Source organism: Dromaius novaehollandiae, chromosome 7 (genome assembly GCF_036370855.1).
Source record: "Dromaius novaehollandiae isolate bDroNov1 chromosome 7, bDroNov1.hap1, whole genome shotgun sequence".
NCBI classification, from domain to species: domain Eukaryota; kingdom Metazoa; phylum Chordata; class Aves; order Casuariiformes; family Dromaiidae; genus Dromaius; species Dromaius novaehollandiae.
In genome coordinates this window covers 40,885,078-40,910,712 of record NC_088104.1, presented here as the reverse complement: position 1 = coordinate 40,910,712, position 25,635 = coordinate 40,885,078, and the positions used below count along the sequence as shown (strand labels likewise).

At 46.6% G+C, this 25,635-nt stretch overlaps 1 protein-coding gene across 4 annotated transcripts in view; it reads left to right on the top strand.

The window, feature by feature from the left end:
- ERBB4 (erb-b2 receptor tyrosine kinase 4) overlaps positions 1–25,635 on the top strand; it is a 574,745-nt gene that overhangs the window by 332,981 nt on the left and 216,129 nt on the right. The gene's annotated exons all lie outside the window — the stretch shown is intronic.

Sequence of the window (25,635 nt, the reverse complement as noted above, 5' to 3'; positions counted from 1 at the left end):
AAAGGACAACACATTTACTGGCAAAAGACACTGGGTGAGTTTCCATGCACCTTAATATCAGGTGTAAGCTCAGTCTGTCTTGCTGCCTACTGTATTATCGCGTAGCTGAACACCGTCCTGTCTACCTGTGCATCATTTCTGCTTCCCACGGCTGGAAGTCTTCCACGACGAGCCTTCAGACTTGTTGGTGCCAGTAGTAACTGCTGTGGTGACAGGTCACTGTTTCCCTAAAAGGCTCAATATTGGCTACTTAGCAATCTGCTCTTCCCCAGCCAGTGTTGGTTTTGCCATTCTTGTAAGGAAAATGCCTCAACTTTGAGATTTTGTCTTATTGTGTCTTTTTCCCCTATCACCAGATCTTGGGTAAATGTTTCCTTCTTCCCTTCTTTTTCTTATGCCAGTGTCAAAAACCTGAGCTCAGTGGCGCCTCCTAAGCTCCTCTCAAGCTCCAGGGGAAGCTGCGTCCCTCAAGGCCGGTATCACTCCTGCTTCTGCGTTTGCACACGGGCTTTTCTCAGCATTGGCCATTTAGGGTACGAGATACTGTCTAATGTGGGAACTGCAGTTCTTGCTGTTTCAGTAAAAACAGAGATGAATTTAGTGATTGCAAGAAGAAGTGTCTCTAAGTTATTAGGGCCAAGAAGGCATCATCATGTTAGGAGCTTTTCTTAGCTGTCTTGACAGCTATTTTGGCTTCTCTGTTCACTTAGGGGATAATGAAGGCATGCAGTGATGTTCTGAAGATTGTGCCTCCCTAAAAACTTGAAATCTTGCTGTGTAAAATTTTTGTTTATTATCTGTAACTAGTGTCGTGGATTCACTCAGAGTGAACGTGCTAAACTTTCCAAAGACGCTGCAAGTTTCAGACAAATACCCTAAAAAAACAAAAAATCTTGAAGACAAGAATTTATCATACAGTGCTTTGATCCTTCATCGTGCAGACCACGGCAAGCTCCTTCACGGCCTGTGCTGTGAAGGTGACTGGGTAGATGTTTCCTGGCTTTGCGTGCATTTCTAATTGATCTGGTAATGTGCACAAGTAGTGGATGCTTTTGTAATGTGCTTTATTTCAGTCAACTTTGCTGCTTTTCTGTAGCTGCTAATATCCCGCTCATCATCACATTCTCTTGTCAAGATTTCAAGGCAGGAGGGAGCTTTCTGACAGCACAACCTTCCTATTGCCTAGGGAAGTGTATTTTTAGCCTCCCAGGATAATACATGTTTTCTTTTTAGATTCTGCATATTTTGAGACAAGATCTTAATTAGAATTAGTTCTGAACATGATGAAAATGTATAACCTGTTCAGTTCAGGTTTTCCTACACTGCAGTTTTTTGCAGAGCATTTTGAGTGCTGAAAACCAGTAGCAAAGAGGCAGGAAATGCTCTTCTAATGAAGTAATATATTAAATACTCACTTTGCACTAGCCCGTTTTAGAAATTGTCTTTCAGGCTCACCTGAGAACATGTTCCTCCGTTCTTCATCAGGCCCTAGAGAATATTTAACCTAATTGATGGAAGGACACAGCTTTACAGAGCTGTTTTTATGGACTTTGTAGTAGTACATGGGACATTTCGGAGTGGGAGCTTCTTGGCAAAACTGCAGCTGAGCCGTGTCTGGTGACAGCATGTGCCTCCGTCAGAACCGCAATGGTTTTGTAAAGGAGGCGGTTTCAGCCGAACTTGCTTTTAGGAACTCCTGGCTCTCCCAGGCTGGTTTTGACAATGTCCTATTTCAGCTTTTCATTTTAAAATTATGTTGTGCTTTGAGTATTTTCTTTAGTAATATTTAAAAAAATTGTAAGGGCAAATCAAAAGGAAATATTTACATTTGCTGAAATGAGATGCCTCAAGTAATTGAAGGAAGGTTTCTTTGCCGGAGGAATTCAAATTTTTGACTTTCAGTTGCAAAGGCAAACAAGTCAGACTTAAAAATTTCAGATCCTCTCCAAAGAGGTCTTGCAGTCTTTGCACAACCTGGTTATGAAATCATTTCCCAGTCGTTTCCTCTCTGTAGCAGCTCTACAGCTGGATTATTTTCTGATATAAAACAAGGGATCTTTGCTTACTGGGTTGGGAAACTAGGCCAGATAATGCTGTTGATTTAATCCCAAATCAAAATATCACCCATAGACTTATCTCCATCCTGCAGCAGTTCAGTCCTTTGTGGTGGAGACATTTCATTGACCAAACTAGTTAGTGCACACAGCAGTAACGGGCAAATAAAATTAGCATAGCAATTTTGGCAGTCCCTGCATGCAGCAGGATTTGTCAAAAGGGTATGTAAATACATACTCATGATAAAAATCTCCCTCTCCTTTGGGGCAAAACTGAAGTTTGTGGGGGCCTTGACCCTACAGGGTATCAGATCCAAGCCCGTATCTCCTAATATTTTTAAATCAGGTTAGCCCTGATTTAACTAACAACGTTTTGTTAGTAAAGCTAACAGAATATCCATATTTCTTACTGGTCCAGCCTGGGAATTATCGGAAACACCATCACTTAATGTTCTTGTGCGATTTATGCTTTTAGCCGAATCCTTGTGTGTAAACCTCCTTGCTTTCTGCTCCCGTGTTGCTGGACCCAGCGGTCAGTGTTCACAGGGCTTCGTCGTGGGGCTGCGCTTGTTGTTTCACTGGGACGGTGCTGCTTTCACTGTGGAGCACCCCAAACAGCGCAGCGATTTCTTTATTCACGTTGCAGTAGTACCCGGTGGTGGGCAGCACACTGAATACTGGTAGGTTTCTGATCAGTCACTGGTGAGTGCCTAGATAGTAAATAACATATCAGTTATCAGATATGCTCATTTTAAAATTGAGCTGCCCGCTACGAATGAGCAAAGCCTGCGTGCAGCTTACCGCGAGGGGAAAAGCCCTAAGAGAGCAGCGCACCTTGCACGCGGCGCCTTTTTGTGGCTTCTCCGTCTCCCCGGTTGTATACGGCCTGCTAGGCGGGAGGTCCCTCGGCGCTGTGGCCTGGTATTCCCGGCTGTAAATCAGCGTCGCTCCCCCGCATCAGCTGATGTGGACCTTTGGGCTCCTGGCTCGCCATTTAACCTCGTCCACCTAGGCACAGTTAGCTCTTTTCTATCGGCTGCTTTTGCTCTTCTAACATGTTGTTTGTGCAAGCATTTTTCATTTTCATCCACTCTTTCTTAGTTTGAGAGAGACTCGTTCTCCTCTAAGAGAGTTCCTCGTAACTTTTTTCCCTGGTGTCGTAACTGATTTCCTGAATTAATCATCTCAAGAGTGGTTTGTCACCTGAGTGACTTGTTAGAGCGGGGTCTTCTCTGATACAACATTGGAAAAGTTAACGGGGAGTCCGTCATCCTGGACGTGCCCACCTCTGCTGTGAGGAGCGAGCGTGCAGAGCTGCGTGGTAATTGTGACTGTCCCCTGCCTCTGGGGCTCTTTGCAGCTCGTGCTGCACCGCTGGGGCCTGCGGAGGCCCGCGTCGGGCCGTCAGGTCCAAGGCCGTAGCTCCTGGTATTTTGTAGGGTTCTGCTGACTGGCACAGGCATCTAGGAAATGCGTGTTCGTGTTCCCAGGCCTTTGGCTGTCACAAGAACAACACCTTCTTCTCTCCCCAGCCCACTTCCCTGGCAAAAGCTGCAATCAGGCACACTGCACATAACACACATCACGTTTTCGATGGTTGCTAATCAGCTTTTTCCTCTCTCGGGAGGCAGAAACGGTGATGTTCTGCACTAGCCCTTTCTAGCAGTGACCTCAGTTCACCTTCAGTTTTACCTTGTTCTCCTTAAACGTTGCAGGGGCTGGGAGGGTACGCGGTACCGCTTTCCCTCCGGTTGGTCTGGGAGGGCTTGTTTGAGCCGAGACGTCCTGCAGCACTACAGTTAGCTATTTGTGATTGCTTTGACGGAGCAATCTCTCTGCTGGTTCGTTTCTGACAGCATGTCCTCAAAGCTCTTCAGGAACACCGCACGCTTACGTGGGGACACCGGCATGTTCTCCGTACACGGGCACCACTTCTAGTCCTGCCAGGCCACCAGTTTTGTTCCGGCCGGTTATAAGAAACTACGGAAGAACCAAGCCTGCCATTACAGAACTGGGGTGGTGGCAGGGGCTACGAGGAAATGCTTCACTTTGGTAGAACTTCTCCCACTCGAAAAGGATCCCAATTTGGAAGGTCTTCAGTTTTGCATAAAATACTATGGAGGGCTGTGAATGCTGCTGTCCTAAAAGCTTAACTTGTTTCTTTGCTTAAATTCAGGAAGTTAAAACACAGGTGGGGGGAATGAACTATTACTAGAAGTTAAGGCAAAAAGTGGGCACAGAAAAATTTCAATAGGAAAAATTTAGCAGCAGTAAAGCCTGCCAGGCCGTGACACAGACTTCAGAGGAGTGTCAAAAATGCTTTGACCTGACCACTTGAAGCTAACTCGGAGAAGGCACTTTGGAGAAGGATTGCTAGGAATGTTTTGCCAGGAGCGGTGCGATGCAGCCTCCAACTTCTAAATGGCATTTTCACAAAACCCGGCGTAGAAAGCCTGTGTGCATCCAGAGCGGGAACTTTCCATGTTCAGTCACGATGAACAGTTAATGTTTGTTCTCCAGAAAAACGTTGTTATGAGCCATTAGGCTGACACTTATTTTCTGTAGCCTGTTCAGTTGTGAAAAACAGAAATAAAAAGCTCTGTTCCAAGCACAGCGTGCAGAAGAAAGTACAAGTAACCTGTGTTCGGTGCTGCCTCTGATGTGACCAGGTATCGTGTAACGCAGTCCTGAGTCAGAGTCCGCTTCCAGAACAAATGCGGGCAACATCCAACATGAAAACTGCTTTATTTCAAATATATCTAAAGGGCAGATGTATGGGTTGGTTTTCATCCACACTGAGCATCTTTTTCCTGGGTGGTAGCTTGTGAGTTAGCACAGAGAGGGCTGATTACATCAGAAGGCAAAAATGTGCATTTAAAGGGCAAAGGAGAAGATGTAAGGCTGCGTTTCCGGATGCTGAAATGTGGTCCTCAGTTGCGCCACGGCCGCAACCCGGACGAAATAAGGGCACGCAGACTTCTGCCTTCCAAGCTGCTCTGAGTCAAGCCGAAGGCCGATGGCCTGCAGCGGCCAGCGTGGCAGCCGGCTCCCGGTGAGGCAGCACAGCCCTCGTGCGGGGCGATAACCCGCCGCGGCACAGGGCAAGGGAGAGCGGGGCTGCCCTGGGAGCGCTATGTCACACGAGGGATCCCTGCGGAAGAGGAATCTCGTCCGCGATAACGGGCTCCGTTAGGGCAGCCCTGGCAGCCAGGAGTGTTTGAGAGCAGCCCAGACACAGAGCAGGAGGTCCTAAAATAGCTCTCCGGGCTTCGCGAGCCAAAGTTCGTTGCTTCCCAGCCTCATGGTGTCAAGGCCACAAAGTGTCAGCTGTAACTGAAGTGCCAAAGCAGACGCTGAGGTTTGGAGAAAAAGCCAATCTGTTATTGATACTTAACTGTCACTTTCCAATTTCACTTATGATGCCAGCTCTCAGGCACATTGGGGTATAGGAGGGTGACGGGTCTTTGCTCATTTTCGTTTAAACTTTCTTTTATATTGGGAAGGGAAATTTCACTGTTGAACCAGGGCATAATTCCTGGGAGAAGCCTAATGCCCCATGACCCTCAGAGGAATAGGAAGCTCAGTTAGAAGGAGGGATATCAAGAGAGGAAATTGAGAATACAATATCAGATCTTCCAAGTGGCAAAGCACTGGGACCAGATGGCTTCAACTCAATTTTACAAGTACTTTCAAGAACATCTGGTTCTTTGAATGCATCAGCTGTTTCACCTCTTTCTAAGCTGCAGAAAGTTACTAGTTTCTGATGTCGATACCTTTCTTATTCATAGTACTAAAGAAAAGGATAAAGCCAGTGTGCGAACCGTAACTACTTATGCCTCTGATTAATCAAGAAATTAAAATCCTACAAGTTACAACTGTCTTTATTTACTTCAGTCAGCCATAACATTAGCAAAATGTTGAACGTCAGCTATCGATAAAACATGCCAAGAGCCTGGTTTTGAGTCAAGACTAGGAGGAGATATTTGATGAGTTTCTCGCTATATGTGCAGCAATGTTCTTGCCACTGCTAACATTTCAGCAGGCTATTTTAATTGCTTCAGAATTTAAAATGCAATCAGAATTTTAGAGCACAAAGTCCTTTGTGGAAAATGCTCTCAATAGTCTTTGAATGTTTCCCCCTCAGGATCTCGTTGTGATCCTGCAGCTCCAGCTTCCTGTCGCTGTACGTCGGCGTGTTACGGAGTGAAAAGAGGAGCAGTGGAAAGAGCTGGTAATGTTAGGAATTGCTTTAAGATGGTTCTTTCCACCAAATGCTTATTCTAGCCTTTGCACCAGAAGTATCGTGGGTGAACTGCTCCTAGTTTTGATCCCTGGACTAGAAACCTCAAATGTCTGCCAAAAATAGTATAAAGCAAGAAGCATTATAATATCTAATAGTGTAGACATAGCTCTCCTGTTTCAAACATGCTGTCTCAGGGGGTCTTTGGAACAGATTTCAGATCTCTCTGGGCTGAAGTTTTGCTAAATGAGCATGTATAGGGGAGAAAGAGGAAAGAGAATGTTTTATGGTTTCGGAGTTTTGTTTTGCTTTGCTTCGCTTTATTAGCTAAAACACTCTGCTCATAAATAAATAGGTGCCGTCTTTGATCCAGCACTGTGCGGAAAGTAGGAATCAATGCGAGCTTCCTTCTGCCGCTGGGTCTCGGAGACGCGAGAGGTGAACCGCCAGCTCTCGAACAGCGAGCGGGAAGTACGCCGTGTACCGATGGCGGAGAGGAACGGGTTCGTTCGTTATTGACCGTACTATCGACTCCAGCTTATGGGACGCACTTCAGGGACCTCGGATTTTGTCTCGGTCTTGCAGTCCAGCGGGGTCTGAGCCTGCTGAAGAGAGGAGAGCTTGCGGGAGGCAGGCCCGTGCACCGCCGTGGTCTGCCGTAGCAGGCAGAGTCCCTCACGCGGGCATCGGCTCCCGCGGCTGGACGCCTGCCGCGTAGAGAGGGGGCCTGGGCGACGTGGCAAAAGTCACCGAGTGCTCGGGCTCTTGCAGCCAGCCTTGGGCAGGAGTGTAACTGCAAGAGGAAGAGCAAGCTAGATGGATCAGACAGCTATCGTGATTTTTTTGCACACCCGTATGGTTTTGGTAGGTGCGATCTAAATGGGTCTGATGTGTTGATTACATAGTCTTTCTGGATCGCAGGAAGGGAAGGTGTCAGCGTTTGAATCCTTCGGGCTTCCCCTGTCTGCGTGATATAGATGGTGGAGTATTTCGGAGCTCTGAATGTTTGCACAGCTATCCTTTTCTCTCCCACTTTCTCTTTGGTAACCGTGTGACATGACACTGTTTATGTTTGTAGATTTAGATAAATGCTATAAAAAAGGTAGATTGGGTTTGATTTTAAAGGTGTCATATTTGATAAAAACACAATTTTGCATCCTTTGAACAATGTGCATTTACTAGAGGTTATGAAGTTTTGCATTTTTCGAGCAGTCGTATTCACTCTATGAGTATAGCAGAGCACTGCATAAAACCAGGAATTGATCCAACAATTTATAAAGCTGGCAAAACTGGAGTGCGTAACTGTGCTTCATCTAATCCCTTTGAAACAACAATAGCGACATGTTAAATTGGAGACGTTTTGGCTGAGGTTGCCAAGCACTAGGTGTTTCTTTATTTTGTTATTATTTCTCCATTTGTTTTTAATGACAACCTCTGGCACTCTGACAGATGCCTTCCCTTTGCTACTCCAGAGAGCAGACATGTCCCCAGAGTGCTTGGCAAGACAAGAAAGTGGATCTGTGACAGGTGCTAGAGCAAAGGACGTCATATCTGTACCAAGGTTATCTCTATAATACAAATCCCATATAGAAATAAAGCTTTGGGAAAGACCACTCACTTGTGTTTACCAAAGATGGGCATTTAGGGCCATGCGTTAGGCTGCTGTCCTAAATAAAGAAATACTTGTTTCTTCTTAGCTATTTTATATCTTCAGCAGCTTTTCAATTAAATTAAATTCCTTCCTGTATCTTTTTCTGAACTTGCGTACACTTTTTAGATGAATGATTTTTCATTCTTCTCAGACAGCTTAAGTTGGAAATAGACTTTTGAAGGGTGATGCTCCTGCAAGGGATGGAGAAATATGAAGTGCCAGTGTCTGGTGATAAATCTGGCAGTTCGTCTGGCTCTCTGCGTGGGAAGCTGGCGAAAGGCCAACTGCAACAAACCCTGCAAAGCCCCAGCAAGAGCCTCCAGTTCCCCTGGGGGCCACAGAAGGTCCCCTGCCCTGGGACAGACGCTGCGTGGCAGGTCCCCTGCCCTGGGACAGGCATTCTGTGGTGGGTCCCCATGCGCGCGTTAAAGCCCATCAGAAATGGGTCTCCCAGTAGCTGAAAATACTGTATGTTTCCATAGATTTGGGGATGTACCAGAGTTCTGAAAAACAGTCAAGAACAGAATTTGAAGCAGCAATCACTGAGAAACCGGGGAAGATTTCAAAAAATCCCATTTTGCCAGATAAATCTATAAGCTTCTTTTCTGCCTACCCAAGACCTGAGCTGTTCTGAAATCCTGCGCTGCAAACGGCCTGCCACGAAATAGTCCGCAGCACCTTCTAGGGAGAGAGAACTGACATTTTCTGTGGATTTCGCTTCCCCTCCACTTGCAAACTCTGCGGTTTCTCATTAACAAAGCTGACATTTTAATGGGAACGGCTGTATGCGTGGAGATGAAAGTCCCTCCATAAATGAATGAGCCACGTTTAGTAAACATACTGACGTTCCTGGGGAATCAAAACAAATCAGCTCCTTTGTGGTGTAATAACATGCTACCTAGATCCTTTCTAGGTTTTTCTCCTTGATTATAGGCGTTATCTGCTTCATTAATTTAAGTACTGTTATTGTATCAATCAAGGATTTTGCCAGTTTCTAATTGCCAGTCTGGGAGCTGAGTCACTAAGTTATCTTGGCTAAGAAACAGCTCAGGAATGACAGTTATTTGGGTATAAATTTGTTTTCCTAAAGGCCTCAATTATTTAAAAAATGACATGAGTTTGTGGTATTTTTATTTGCCTAGGTGCATTTTATTGACCTTTAAGTGAACAGCTTAAGTCTGCTCTACAATAATAAATAATATATTAATAATGCTTACCTGTAGGCACTGATGCATTTCAGGAAATAAAAACTTATGGGTAGAAATATTCTTAAATCACCCAGGTTTATTTTATATTTTCTTTACATCAAAATTCTTTAAAGGACATTCAAAATGGTCAGAGGATGTTGTTCTTTAGCTGTGCAAATAGCTGTAGGACCCAGTGGATCAAGAACAGGTAAGATTAGTCTTTGATGTAACTATGACTTGGAATAATTTATTACCGGGATGTAGTCTTGTGGTATAGCACTGTACAGCTTTTTCTAAGATCATTTTATCTTTCAGTCAAAGTAACATGACAAATTTTTTTGCAGATCAGTTTTAGCCAGGACATGCTAATCGCGCCATTGCCCTCGTTAAGCCTGTCTTTGGTGGAGTGGCTGAAGCTCCCCTGAGCAGAAATAGGCAGTCAGAGACATTTCAGGGCAGTTTCATGGATCTTTTGTGGTTTAAACTGGTACTTAAACTGATGCACTAACTCTTTTCCCTGGCTTTCTGTGAGACTTTCTGTGTTTCTGTTGAGCAGGAATTTACTTGCACAAGCAATCCCAGTAAACGAATGGAGACATTTGGGAGCCTACAGCAAAACATGTCTTTGAGAAACCTTTGCATTTGAGAGTGAGGAAACTCTAAGCTTAAAAGTTAATTTTTCATGCAGGGGAATGAATAAGGTTCAATACAAGTTTTTTCTCTTACATATTAGCACTGTTTAGTAGCAACACAAGAACGATGCCTAGTCCTAAATATTTACCGTAGTAATTTTCCGATTAGGCCAGGCTTTGGTTTCCACTGTTGTTAATACAGTACCATTTAAGAGCATTGGATGTATTTTATTTAGGAAGGTACTGACACACATGCAGGACATTTCTGCAGTTCACTGAGTCATAAGCACAAGGTTAATTGCGTAGTGGCTCAAGGAAAAAACAGAAATGCCTGAAGTCAGTACGTCCTTCCACGAATATACAGTGAGGTTAAAAGTTAGAGACTCCTTCTCTGTTTCTTACGTATTTTTCCAAATCCTGTGTTTGCCGTACCCCCTGTCTAGCCCGGCAGGTCCTTTGGAAGCGCCTGGCGATGCATTTGTTCGGAGCAGGCGCTCGTCGTGCCCCCGCGCAGCCGGGAGCGCGTAGGGGCTCTCGGTGCAGGCTGGCACTGTTTCTCCTCGGCGTTTCTTTTCAGTTCAGCGTCTTGCTCGGTCAGGCAAAAAGCATTGGGTATTTAATGAGCGGTTTGAAGTTACTGGAAAAAAATCTAAGGTAAAGAACAGCATGCTTTCTGCATCCCTTATGTATAGGGTGCCCTCTCCTCCCATTTCCCTGCGTCCCAGATACCCACACTGAATGAATTTTGGAGATGGTTATTACCGAAGTGATAATACAGTGGAGGGAGCACCTCAACGGAAAAAACCTCCATCCGTGAATTTACGTGTGAGGAGCATAGCTCTGTATTATGTGGCAGTAGTGACAAATGCTGCTGATAAGAAAAGAGTCCCCACATCGGTGGGATGTTGTTTTATCATTTTCTGGGTTGCAGTCAATATGGTATCCATGCCCATAGCTCACTGGTAGCCTTCTGAAGCAGCTATACCGAGGGAAATGCCTTTGCCTGTAGTGGCTTCTTCTTTATTACATTTTTAAACTACAATTTTAATAAATCTTTGGTTTAATTAACGAAGTAAGCATACAACTGAGTTGTGTGTTTAAAAGGAAAATGCACAGTAACCCTGTGACTTACTGTAGAACAGAAACATCTGAATTTTTTTCATCCTTGAGGCATTTTTAGTGTCCTGTTTGTTTTTGTCTGGCAAGAAGCATTTCGTATGCTGGGAAAGGCTGATGATTCCTGGAAGTGAATCAAAATCACCAAAGAAAAAAGGTACTAAATTTGTAGTTAAAGGTGGCTGTTTCGTCATCCTAAGGGTGTTCTGGGTGTTCTCCTGTGTACGTGACCTGTGGTGCTCTTCTCCTCCTCCCTTCTCACCCGCAGCTGCAGTCAGTACCGTAGGGTTTTGCTTAGCTGATTAGTTCAGCTTAGTTCAGCCTGCTGAACTAAGTTGTTAGTATCCGGAGCGGCCCGCGCTGTGCCGGGGGACACCTGGCCCCGTGGCAGCTGGGTTCCTCTGCTGAACCAGCAGCTATCGTGTCTGGATCCGACTTAGGCGGCTGCGAGCAGGAAGTTCAGGGTCAAACTTGTTCAGACGGAAGTTGTCTGCCCTGTAAATCAGAAGTAGGTAACGGCTGGGAGGTGAAAGAGGGGCCTCAGCCCCGGTGGCCGTGTCTCCCCAGCGCGGTCGGAGTGGTGGCTGTATCTGGCATCCCGGAGCAGTAAACCTGCGAACCTAGAGATCTCGGACTTCCCCTGGAGCCCCGAGTGCTTTGTCCCTCTCGTGACAAGGGCTGGCAGGCAGGCAGGGACCCTTTCTCCTCTGTTCACCTTATGGGGGGGACAAGGCTGGAGATAGCTCAGGTGGAGCTGGGGGCTTCGCAGGCCTAGGAGAGGGAGGTGAACCTGGGCTGAGCTCATGTTATCCAAGTCCTTCCTCTGGCCAACTCCTGCTTCCCCAAGCGTCCAGCCTATGTCCTCAGAGACAAGCTCACGCAAAGCACGTGGACAGCGGAGGTGGATATGGTGAGGGTGATGTTATTCCTCGTTCGCACTCTCTCTGCTGCGGTTGCCGTGCTGGGCATGAGGAAGGAGGCACCATGAAGAACTTGCTTCCTCTCCTCTTGCCCCGTTATTTCTTTGGGGAAGGGAGAGGAAGAATATTGCTCGTTGTTTGCAGAAATTCCTTTTCCCGATCTTTCCAATCTCAAACTGCGCTGGGAAGCACCGGGCAGCATTTGCATGCGAAGCAAACAGCCCTCTAACAGCTGCAGACGAGAGGCGGCGGCGCACACGGACCCGTGCAGAGCCTCTGCGGGAGCTTTGCTGAGCTACCGAACGGTGCTTACGTTGGGAGGATGTTGAGACAGGTGACTGGTGGGAAAGCGGTCAGTGGTGGGAAAACTTTACTCGCATGCACAACAAGAAGACTTAAAAAGCCAAAAAAAGCCCCAAGCCCCCAAACCTATAACTAAGTCCATTATACAAGTACGGTTTTAAATGGATGTTGCTCAAATTCGTCTGTGAATTGCATCTTTCCAAAATGCATGTGTGCCAGCAGGGCGCTTTCCAGAAAGCACTCAGACGCCTCGGCCAGCGCACGTGGCATCTCTTACTCTGGTGCAACATCCGTGGTTATTGCATGTTACATGCTTTTATGAATTTCCTCTCTTTTTATTTGCAAGGAAAGGTTTCGTTAATGTGCAGGCTGTGATTTGTACTTTGACAGTACTGCCCAGAAGACCAACGTTGAATTTCATGCTATGGCACTTGAAACTGTTTCCGCCTATTCTGTACGAGCCCCGAAGGCAGAAGGACTTAGGCGGTCCTGGCAGTTGCTCCGAGACGCAGACGTATTTTTGTTCTGTTGGCAGGATGGCCGGCGATGTGCCATCCCGTTGCGCCTCGAGCTGTGCTCCCCATGGGATTCCTCCGCGGGGGCTTGCGTCTAAAGAGATGGTCACTGCATCGGGGGATGGTTTGCTGGTTCCCTGCAAGTGGTTTGCAGAAGCTTGTATCTGACACACACCCTTGGGCTGTCACCAGGATCCTTTTCCAAGAACTGAATTCTCAAATGTTGCGAAACAGGGGAACAAGGGAAGGAAGAGCTCCTGAGTACATTAAAAACTGGAAGACACTGGAAAGAATGACCAGGCTTAAAACCCTAGGATAGATTTTGCACACGCCACGCTCAGGCCTGGGAGGCCCCAGCTGGGATCGTGGTGTCCCGGTCTGCGGCGGAGCGCGGCAGCCTGGAAGTGTGCCGGGGTGCCGGCGGTGGGAGCTCGCCTGGAAGCCCTAGCGGCAAGGCTGGCAAGGCAATCCCGGCGGCGGCTGGGAGAGGCTGCCCGCTAAATTTGACAGGCTTTTTATTTTATTTATTTTTATTTAAACATTTATATCACATCTCATTACCTTCTCATGGCTGTAATTAGAAATCCTGTGGAATTAAAAACCATTAAATTCACTGAGTTTTCAGCTTGGGAATTTGCCCAGAGGCACACAGCTTGCAGGCCTTCACAGGGTTTGACTTCCGCGGAGTTGTCTCCCCCTCCTCTGCTCCATCCAAGCCTTTGTAAAAAGGAACCGTCTTTTCAATTTTGCTAATTAATCGCTCTTGCCAACCAACAGATGTTTTGTAGCCTTTGAAAGCCAGGAATAGCCAGGTATATAACTTCTGCAGCCTTACGTTGACTTTGCGTGCAATTTCAGCCAGAACTTTTGAAGCTCAGGAGGGAGAAAAGCTATTAAATGAGGAAATATAACAACTCAGAAGAATGTATTTTTCCCCTTTATTTGACTGGGTGAATATGCGTGTCCCTGTACCAATATTCATTCAGTTTTGGGACACAGCGGTCAGTGGACTGAGAGAGCAATTATCGCTCAGGATATTTCCTGTGGTAATTTATTTATTTATAAATTGTGCCTGAGATGCATTGCCCTTAAAAGGCCACGGTAAGCAAAGCTGCAAAGCTAAATGCAGGCAGTACAGAGCGCAGAAATTCAGGCTTGAGCAGTACCGAGCCAAGCGCTGGTGCCAGGAAAACAAGCTTTTTTGTTTTGCCCCCAGCCAGTCCGCTAGCCCTCAGCGCACGGTCTGTTCCTGTGCTCTCCCTCACTTCGGTGTGTTTATTCGGGAAACGCCAGCAAAAAACTACGAGGACTTGTTCCTAGTGCTAAAGATAATGGTTAGTATGACAGAGCTGGTGGCTCTAGGCACTCACTCTCCCTCATGTTGCCTACATTATTAAAAATAATCTCCTTGAAATGGGTATCATTAATCAGTGCCAGCTGCAGTTTAGGCAGCATGCGGACAAGGACAAACTGTGCACTTTCGCTGCCTGCAGACAGAAAGCGTTTGGGCTGGTCTAGGCGCAGGGCGGCCCAGTGCTGCAAGCCAACAGGCCCCTTGTCCCCGCGCGGGGCGTGTTCTGCTCGCAGACGTGGGCCCGAGGGCAACCCGCGTAGCTGCCCGCGTTGCCTGGGAGCAGGGCAGCAACGACGTGGGGGGAGACTAACGTGTGCCAGCGCGTCCTCTGATCGCGGAGCTTCGGATCTCGCTGCAGCTTCACGGCCGTGTCGCTCCTGGCCACGGGGTCACTCCTGATCTGCTGCATCGTAACCGGGAGCAGACCAGGTTCAGTGCGGGTCATTTGTGTGGGCGGGAATAGCTGTTTTGTCCGAATGCTCGGGGCCACGTGGGTTGCAGTTCAAATACTGATGGAAAGAAAAAAGGAGGATGTTTTCATTGTGGCTTTTAACAAGCTAGACATGTAGGATGAGGCATTTGTAAAATTAGGATTGGTGGGAGATGAGACGGGCTCTTGTTTAAGAGTAGGCAAGGGAACTGGAGAACACTTGAGGAAGGAGACAGTAGCCTTAAATTTAAGTGAATGGAGTAACCCTGCATGGAGTAGTTCTTAATACCTTGTCACCTATTGCCCTAGCTCCTTCTGCTCACAGTGTTTATATTGGCTTGAATTAAAATGTGCTAATTTGTCTTACCTGAGGATGTGGTTTGAGGTTAATAGTTTGAGGAGAATTGGCCTAACTGGCCAAATTGCCTGGATTTTTTCCCCATACACAGCCACTTTAGTTGTTGCCCCTGTTTCTCTGTCGCCTTATCAGAGATGCAGAGAGCATGGGCTTAATTCCGGTCAGGAGCCTGGGAGGGGGCCAGCTGGGTTGAACACCGCGTGCGCGCCGGGCGCTGCGGGGAGGGAGAGCTGCTCGCAGGCCCGGATGGCTGCGTTTCCGCAGGGATGCCCCGCGGCCCTCTGACGTCTCGGCAGCGTCAAACCCGCGTGTAGCACGCGTACCAAAGCCAGAGGTAGGAATGACAACGACCGCTTAACAATTATGGAAGTATAAGGGGAAAAAGGTAAGTTAGGGCACTTGAAGCTCAGGCATTATCCAAATTGTTAACATACAAAGGGGGCATCACTGACTGCCACGCTTAGCATTCATTTTCCTCAGTTTCCAGACTTTTTTAAAGCTATCTGCTTGTCCCCAGCTGCAGCAAGGCTAGAGTACATGCGGTCCGAGGTCCTTAGGGCTTGTACACACCAAAGAGGAGTCACTTCACAGTCCTCTCCATGGGAGGAGGATTTTCAGTGCGTCCTTCACAGTTTCGGTCCTGGGCAAGGCTTGGGCACTTCCCTCCTGCGCCAGATTTCTATCAGCATCCCTCTTCCAGGAGTCGGCATCGTACCTCGGCGGAGCCTAACAGCGTGGAGCAGAAGCATGACAGCCTGCCTGCACAGCTCCCATATAGAAATTTTAAGCTCGGTGGACACAGGGCGCTCTTTCGAGCCCAGAAAAAAGATTAGCTGGGTTATGCAATCGCTGTAGCTGGCATGAAACGCGGTGCATGCCAATTACCAGCCCGCATGCAAACGCTTGTGCTGAAACGCCGAGTGCAGCTGGACTCGGCTCTGGGCACTCGTCCAGGATTATTCCCAGCTACATTATGACAGTTTTGAAAGAGAAGGGTTCTCCGAAGCTGATAATTTTTACAGCCTTTCAGAAAATGGAGGAAATTACACTAGATCCAGATCTCAACTGTTTTTTTTTTTCAAAGGGCCGAGGAATTTCTGCATGTTGATGCCAATCAGGATGTACTTGAGGCACTTATGCTGCAAAACAGAAGGCCATCAGTCTTTTTGCCAAGTGCGCCATGGCAGATGTGCTCAGGATAGAAAGCAAGCTTCTTGAATTTGTCAGTGGTTGTATGAAAATAATTAAAAAATATAGCACCAAGTAATGCCGGAGCTGAAGCTCCTGGGGATGCTACAGGGAAACCCTGCAGCCTGCAGATGCCCCTCGCCCTGCTGAGCTTTCTGTTTATACTGCCGTTCGGCTTGCAAGTGAAAAACCCCCTTGGAAAGGGTGCAGGAATGGCAGGCAGACTGTCATGCAACATTTACTCGCAAGATGCCTCTTATAAAGAGCTGATGCCAGAAGAACAGGGACACTGTAGTCTCACAGTTGCAGGTCTCAGCAGATGGGAGAGATAAATTGAGAGCTGCCACTAGCAGACATGAAACATTACAGGTTTGATCAAAATATACAGCAAATGTCCTGCCAAGGGGAGGCATTTAAAATGCTTGTGTCTGTCTTGGTAACACAGAAGTGAATCAGTCAAAATACATATCCTTATCCTGGGCGGAGGAGTGATGTAAACGTCCTGTGAGGAGAGAACTTTGTAGAAAGTTCAGGGAACTAGAATGGGTGCTCTGAGGGCTGTTCTTCGTATTTGGTGGACATAGATGATAGGAAATGAAAGCTAGTACTCAGCCAGATAGCTGGTCTCCTGAAGGGTTCAGTTGGGCTCAACAGGGCTCGTATCTGTTAGATGGCTCTGAGCACCAGCTAGCACTTTTCCTGCCCCAGAAGAGGATGCCTTCTCCACAGCTGCCCCGTGTTTCTTCCGGCTCTCTTGCTTGTCGGCTGCCTGCCCTTGAGAAAGGGGAAGGAAGGAGGTGGGATGAGTCCCCCTCGGAGCAGTAGGACAGTAGGGTTTAAGTCCCACTATTGCACACCCTGACTCTGAGTGATAGGGCTGGTGCTAGGTGGAGGAGGACTGTTGGAGGATCAGTCTGCAGTCTTACTCCCGGGAAGTCTTGGCTGGTGGCTCTCTGGAGAGTTTGTGGGTGAATCTGCAGCCACCGCAAACATCCCGCAGGCACTAGCAAACTGTGCGGGAAGCCACTCGTGCTCCCTGGTGTAGGGCTGGCAAATAAACACGGTGCCCCTCTGCAGAGGGAGCAGCCATTCATTGGGAGCAATGCTTCAGCCACAGCATGAGCTCCGGAGAAGCTACGAGGAGGAAGGACCGTGGGACCGACATGGTGCGGCCGGAAGGGTTGCTTGGTTGTGAGTTGTCGCTGCGCCTTGCTAGGGGCTGGTCAGTCCGGCAGGTGAAGGCACGCTGCCGCTGCGTAGCCCTGGGGCACGGGCAGCCCTTCGGGAGGAAGGGCCTTGGTCTCTGGGGTGGAAAGCGGACGAGGCGACGCTGGGGTCTGTTCGGTCTTCCCTGAACGGATTTGCAGGATGCTCAACACAGGAGGTGGTGGCAGTGCCGTAAAGGGCTGCCAGGGAAGCGTTGGCATAGCTCCTTTGGGTTGGTACACCAGATCGTGCCCTGCGGGATGCTCATTGATGGTCACCAGACAGCAGAAATCACTGCTAGCACTGGGGTATCTGTCAGAGCCTCCGGGCTTTCTGGAGCCCACCGAGGCCGCTGGGAGACGCCAGGGAGACTGGTGTCCAGCAGGACTTGCTCTCCATGGCTGCATCTCCTGCTGGCTTTCTGCCGGAGGGTAAGACCAGGGAAGAAGGGCGATGATTTATTTGGGATTCAGCAGGCTTAAGTAACTTTTGAGTAATCAGATGCCCGCAGCCGTGTTTCTTTGTTGAAATCCACATACTTAGAGCTACGGTTTCCTGAACATCTGAAAGGTAAGAACTGTCAAGCAGTCAGGTGCCATCGGAGGAGCGGCAGAGGAGGCACGTACCAGTGCGCAGCAGAGCCTGCTCGCCCCGTCCTGAGCGCGCCGCAGCTGCTGCCGGTGCGCGTATCCCGTCAGGTAGCACTCTGTTACCTGGGTGTTAAACCACGGCTCTCGGAAATGAAATGACTGTTCATTTCTGCCTGCTGGAGTGTTGCCACTCTCGCTGAGCGCAGGAGCGTGTCTGCTGGGGTGAGCTAGTGATGTGTCATGCTCTCCATAGACAGTGATTTGAAACTCATCAGTGATTCATTTCGGTGACTTAAATGAATACATTTTTCTTTTTGCTAACAGAAATCAGAAGATTGAAAGGGCAACAGTTCTTTCAGACTGAAAGCTGTAATGTTTGTGAGTCCAGATGTCCCCTCTGTATGGAACAAGGGACAGTGACATAGGTTCTGTATTTCAAATGCTGTAGCACCACTTTATGCACATACACGTGACATGCTTTTAAATACATGCTCTTTTTCTGTTGGGTGTTTTGCATCATCAGATGCCTTTTTATCAGTTTGATAAAAGCTAAAAATGATGTGTGCTTTTGTTAAGATTTAGAGAAATGGTTGTTTGTGGAATGTTGTAAAGGGTGTTGTAGTATTGATGATTAATAATCCCAGAATTAATAATCCCAAAATAATTTAGGTTGAAGGGGTTCTGTGGAGGTCATCTGGTCCAGCCTTGTGCTCAGAGCAGCACAAACTTCAAGCATGAATCAGGTTACTCATTGCTTTTCCAGCTGAATGCTCAAAATCTCCAGAGATAGAGATTGCGCCACTTTGCTGGTCCATCTGCCCCTGCGTTTAACCACTCCTACACAGAATTTTTTCCTGGTGTCTAATGAGTTTCCCTCGTGGCAGCTTGTGCCTGATGCTGCTTGTCCTCTTGCTGTGCACTTGTGAGCAGAGCCAGGCTGGGTCTTCCCCTACAAGCCTGCTTTAGGTGGAGGCAGTCTGCAGTCAGGTGCCCCCCCCAGCCTTCTCCAGGCTGCCCGAGCCCAGGTCCCTTCCCTCTCCTCCCACGAAAAGTCCTGCAGCCTCCGAGCCACTTTAGTGGCCCTCAACTGGCCCCTCCAGTTTGCCGACAACTCTCACGCCCTGGCAAGCCCAGAACGGGACACGGTGCTTCAGATGCAGCTTCGCGACTGCCCAGTAGATGGAAATGCTCACCTCCGTCCCGCTGCCCACTGCGCTCCTGCCGCCGCAGCCCAGCGCGGTTGCCCTTCACGCTGCATGGGTGTGCTGCGGGCTCGTGCTCATCTCGCCATCCACGAGGACCCCCAGGCCCTTTTCGGTCACTGCCCGTGATTTGGTGACACCCGCAAGGAGCCGTGTGAGTTGTTAACAATGTTGTGTTTTATACCTGTTATCTACCTGTCGTCCCCCAAAATTGTATTAAGAGAAGAGTAAATCAAGCCCTTGGCTGCTAACATCAGGGTGAGAATATGACTGGATAAAGAAGTGAGGCAATTATCATCCCCTCCTGAAAATTATTATCCCTGTAACAGAGTCAACATATTACATGAAAGCTCCTCACCTGCAAAGTCAACAGGGTTAAACAGCTTTCAAGACCTAGTGATGGGAACAGAAACAAATGAGCTGGGTAACATCATAAATAGCTACTGGTACTTGTGCAGGTAACATCTGCAAAGGAAACGCCGGAGTTGAGGGCGATCATACAGCTTTATGTCGACCCTGTTGTTAATTAACGTCAAGGGCGCTATGATACTGATGTCAGGTGCGTGATTAAGGAAAATAGCGTTGGTTGGAATCCGTGCGTCTTTTTATCCACCAGTTATCAAAGCAGAGCAGAGACTGCAGGAGCAGGACAACTTGTCCGGAATAGAAGTGAAGGAGATGATTTTGCCAGCTGTACTTCAGACTGGCTGGAGAACAGAGAGATGTAAGTAAGGGACGTGATATGGATGTGGATAGCTGTTAGACGGAGGATAATAGACTTTGATATCACCTTCCATTTAGGTGTTTTGTGCATGTTGATGACCTCTGTCTCACAACGTGCTTATGAGCTGTTATTGCTCCCAGCCGTCTTCTCGCACTGGGCCACAGAGTGATTAACAGGAGGCTCCGAACTCAGCCCTTGGGTCGGCCTGGGAAAAGACAGTAACGCAGAGGGCGTTTATGGAGAGCGAGGTGGCTGCCGTGGCAGGAGGCAGGACTGGCCAATCTGTCGGAACTGAACTGGGCCCTTCTGGTCCTGTTAAGAAGCCTCCATCCAGCAAGATGTCTAATGGTAATTCCTGTTGAAATCAGTAAGATTAGTCATATGCTTAAGTTTAAACATGGGCCTAAACGTGGCTTAAGTTTAAACATGGATGTTGCAGAAGATCTAAATAGATGGGACCTGCTGTAATTCTCGCAAAATGCGTTAAGTGGGGCAGCCACTAAGGCAAATCAGTCTAGGGGGATTATGGAGAGATACCATTTGCCTTAGCACAAGCCTTCGTAGGGTGCATATAGTAAAACATTTCTATCCTGGGACACTGCTGTTTCTTGAGAAAATAAGCGTGTCTTAACCTGAGTTGATATCCAGTTGTTTTCTGCCCTTTCAGGTGGGTGAGGGTTTTGGTGTTGCTCTTTTCATTTAGCCATTCCTATAGTCTTCCACAGTATTTTGGATGATTTTGCCCATGCCTTGCACCCTTTGGAGCCCTGTGGCTGCATTTCGTGTGCCTGCTTGTCTCGGTAGCTGCTTAGGGCACAAGCCAAAACGGGGCCCAACAGCCTGGCACCGAGTTACACGCTGATTTGCAGTTCCCTGAGAACGGGGTAGTCGTGGAACATGTCTGTACATCTGGCGTGTTTACTGGGAAGGGGGGGATAATTTGCAGTGTTGTTTCCTTTCAAAGAGTAACTTGCTAAATGATCTGATGCCTTTATTTTAATGTGACTGTGAGAAGGAATCATTCAGGTCGCATACAGAGATAGGAATACTCTGAGCAGATACAGTGCAAATGTCTTCCTTGAGCTGGTTAATATGGCTGGACTTGTTTGTGAAGCAGATATTTGCTTTGGGGCGATTCCTAAAGACAGGGCTGACCAGAGCCTGTTGTTGTTCAGTGGGGTAGTTAAAGGAGTCACAAGGACTCTGTGCATCCATCCTCACAGCATTTGTGGTGACATGATGAAAAGGTACCCGTCAAGCTCAGTGAAGGGTAACCAAAAGGGCTCCATTCTTATTTATGCACTAAAATCGGTAGCTAGATTTTAAAGATCTATGCTTGAGTGCTACAGTACGGTTTTCTTAGTTATTGAGCAGTTGGAAGTAGAGACCCACAGCCGGCACATAACACTGAACGCTTTTGATAGAAATAAAGAATATCTTGCTGTTACCATCAAGCCTTGAGACTGACTTCCAGCTAATGACCCAAATAATCTTTACTCGAAATGGTGTAATTGAGATCGAAGGCTGTCTGTGGCTCCTAGCTGGTACACAGATTCCACCTCCATGAGCTTTAGAGTATGGTCACTGAGCTGAAATGGAGAAGGTTAAAGCTCTCATTTTCATTATCAGACTCCCCCCATCTCCCAATACAAATGTGACATTTCAATTTTACACAGTCCAACTCTTCTTAAATCATCTGTATAAAAACTTCAGATCTTGATTGATGATGGATGAGCTATTGTCTCCTAAAGCACCCAGTTCTCATTACCCTTTAAGACATAACTTATTAATGATGAACCTGAAGTGCTTTCCCAGTGGGTCATCAGCAATCTACTGTGCTAAGAGCTCCGAAGACTTGGTTTGGCAGGAAATTTCCAGGCCAAAGCCACTTTGAGATAATGCATGCAGCAGCTTGAGTGAAATATGACAGTGTTTTGAGAGTGATACAGTATCTGACAACAGATCCCCGTCATCTGGGCGATGATGGGGAGGCTGCAGCAATGTCAGCATACGAAGTTGTATCAGCTCAAATGAAGGCTGACCTTGAAAATTAAGGTCAGGTATCAGCAAGATGCGTTCTATAACATGAATGCGCAGAGTACGCCTTACCTGATATGGCGTAAAAGACAGCTGTTTAGTTAGCACAGAATCACCTTAGGAGGTGTAAGATGTCTTCCGTTTTGTTTTTGAGGCGGTTGCAGTGAATGTTTCGAACAGCTTTCCCTGACCGCCTCCTTCCCCTTTCTCTGCCGACTTTAAAGCCGCGACACCCACTGCCTATCAACACACACAAGCTATTTGCACTTCAGGCTACATTGCAGAGCGTGAACATGTCTTGCCAACTTAATCCACGTTAGAAATTGGATAGCATAGACCATGAGGGATTACCCTGTACCCAAGACAAAGCCAGCTGAAGAAAATGCCCTTTTAACAGATGCATGCAGAAAAGTGCTTTCCATCTACAGTCTAAACAAGCAATAGATATGTAAAGCTAGTGTCCTTTTGCCTTATCTACAGTGATCTTAAGCTTTCAATGCCTCTGGTCAAACTCTTCATTACATTAGAATGATTGTTATGAGTGTGGCCACTTCTTGAACCTATCAGACTCAGTATAAACCATCTGTGATGTACCTATTTATCTCCCATGGCACGTCATGGAAGGCATAAGGTACTTGTGTTTTACGGTTTTATGGCAGCTCTCCGCACAATAAGCAAAATAACAGCAGAAGTCAGCGGCGAGTGCATGTGGTGCTTTATTTGCGTATAACTTGGATGACAGAATTATACTGCTTTTAAGCCAGTAAAGAAGTTCTCCTAAGGCGGATGATAAGATTTGCGTGCACTTCATGTGAAGCAGCCAAAGAGCGGCTCCTTTGCTCAGAAGACTGGTGTTTCTGCCAAAACAGGGATGGGGATGCTCGCTCAAGTGGGACTATCAGGAGCTTATAGGAAGGCTTCCAAAATCATCCGACACCTTTAGGAACTATTTTCCCAGTGAAAGCCAATGGGACTCGTGCTTCAAAATCCCCTTTGGTAGCTCTGTGTCCTTGACTAGCGTGGAAGCCCAACGGGAACATTTGCTCCCAGTGCGGCAGCAGCGGATCGAGCCGATGCTCTGCCGGCTGTCCTGGGCGGCGGTGCTGTCTTTCGGAAGACCAACACGTGTCCCCCAGAAGGATGTTTCAAATGCATTCCGCTGTGAATGGTGCTTTTTTTGGTAGGAACTAGGGAACTTCTCACTTCGTTTCCTACCCCAGTCTCTGAAAGATGGCTGCAAAAATGTCTTCAGGTGTTGCACCGAGGAAAAGCAAGCTCATTTCTGCCTGGCTTCCTTTGCTAACTCACTCGCATAGTCAGAAATCTCTGCCTTTCTCCTCCTGTTTATTGTTTAACTTTATCTCTCACTTTCAGTGCTGTAAATTAAAATGAGATGATGAGTTTATGATGATGAGTTCATTATCCGGTAGCTCTATTGTATATTGATTACATTTGTGCTTCATTTGCTTAACATGTAACGGGGTTTATTAGGTCTTTCCAAGCATTGTTCTCGGTACGAGAGGGCAGAGAAGTGCAAAATGCTCTCGGGTTTGTTAGCTCAGTGAAGCCAACAGAGCTCTGCAGATTTACGCCTGCCGAGGAAAAGCATAAGGGAAAGCAAAATAGCAAGTTAGAAAGGCAAGCCAGAAGGGGAATGAATGTGGATTCAACAGAAAAGGAGAAGTCACGCAAATGCACTTTAAAGATGACACTCAGCTTTAAACTCAACTTGTATTTTATCATCTGTAAAAGCCCAGCCTTGATGTTATTACTGATATTATTGATACTATTCAGGCCTCAGTGCATGACTAGGCCGGTAGTCATTACTAGACTGGTAAACTTTAACCAGGTCCCCTGTGAAAAATGCTACAGTTGGGGGCAAATCAAGATACTACATCAAGTTCTGGGCAGGACAGGGAGTGCAATGCTTATTATTCACTGATTCGGGCAGTTAGAGCATTTTCTGTGTTTGCTTCTAGTAAATCACAGTGCAAGCTGGCAGGTTTTTATCCTGACAGTAACGAGAGGCCAGATTCTGTTTACTTTTCAGCTGAAAAATGTCTTTCTCCACAAATTGAAACTAGTGGAATGACTCGTAGAGTGAGATGCTGCCTGATATACAAGAATGCATCAAAGTTCCTGAGGGAAAGAAGAAAATTTGATAGGTATTGTCAAGAGTGAATGCTCTAAAAAAATAAATTATGCTAGCGGCAGGTGTTCAGATGTACAAACTGATAGTGGCACTGTTTGGAACAATGTATAAGTGTTTAAAAAGCTCTGAATGTAGATTTTTCAGTTTTTCATGGCTTGTTAGACTTTATTTTTAATCAAAATTCGGGCCATAGCGGATTAGCTAATCCTGTATAGCTGGGACAAAATAGAGAAATGGTGACTAATCATGATTTCAAGTGTTCTTGTAAGTCCCACTTTTTCCCCAGAGCAGAATTGCTAACAGCTGCTGTATGGGTTTTTTCAGGGATCATAAGAATATCACAGAGACGGATCATTGCTGTGCCTCTAATCTGGACTCTTTACTGTTATTGTTTTCATTTTTAAGCCCCTTTTCAATGAAAAGCCAAGCTTTTAAACCAGAGGTTTCTAAGAAATAGATATTAATACTCTGAACTGATTAATATGATACAAAAATGTATTTACAGATAATCCTTTATTTAATATGCTCCTTAAATGGGAGCTACCTTCTTCATGTGCTGTGGTCTGTAAGCTCTAATATTTTAAGAGAAAAATGCAGTAGTTCATTCTTGCTGTTTGTCAACGTTTGCAATCCCACTGCAGCTTTTAAAGGTTATCTTTGGAGAGGAAGACTATCAAACAACCTTAATCATTGCCACAATAACAGAGATTTACTCTTAATGTCTCTTTAAGAAGGATGACACTTCTGGCTGTACAGCACCACTTAATGTCATCCTAAGGTGCCGTTAGTAACTAACCTTCAAAATTTCTTTGCTGAGGCTTGAATCTGTGACACTAAGTGGTGCATGGGGTTTTTGCTGCATAGCTCCTGTTAACTTTAAGGAAAGTCACATGGCTTTGGAAATACCAGAGTCGGGTTAAGAAGCAAGAGAGAGAAATGGTGAAATTTAACAGGAGTTTAGAGGGTAAGAAGAAGTCACCACTCCAAAGGAAACCCTGATGGTCCTTCCAACAACCATGAGATCATTTTAATGTTGAGATTTGCCAAATCAAGTCTGTAGAGATAGGGAAACAAGCCATTTTTGTTAAAGTAACCAATATAAACATGTGCACTGGCATAAAGGAGTGATTCGACACTAGTAGCTTTCTGAACTTACCAAAGTTTTGAAATTTCCCCCAAACCTTCCCTGATAAAGTGTCACGGCCTGCAGATTTTCGGTTGGGGAGTATAAGGAGGACGACCGCCTGCTCTGAAAGCACTTTGCTCAGACCGACAGCTCGCAGCCGGGCACTTTGGTGGTGGGTTTGGATCATAGCACATGGGAAGGGGGAACTTGAGCAGAACAGTTCACGGCACAAATCTGATCTCTTTTCTCTGTTACTGTATGTCGAATACATGAAAGAACATGGTCTCTTTATTGAATTTTTTACAATATTTGTGACTAAGCTTGATATAAAGGGAGTCTGAAGGAGCTTTAGGAAAATTTGAAGGTTGATAGTGATTCATTGATCTAAAAAAGACGCGCGAGCCCCTGCAGAAGAGATTAGAATATATAGCTTGTACGGCAGTGCGATGTGATGGGAAAGAAATGCTTTTGCAGGCCTTGGGACAACTGGAGCCCTCTTATTTACTGCCGGATTGGAAAATTCTTACCCCCGGGAAACACATCAGTTTATTGAATATGTTTTTAATGTTCATACGTGTTAATGAAATACAGCATAGTGTGATTGATTGCTTGTGTTTTTAAAGTCAATACAGTCTTGAAAGGTATTTTAC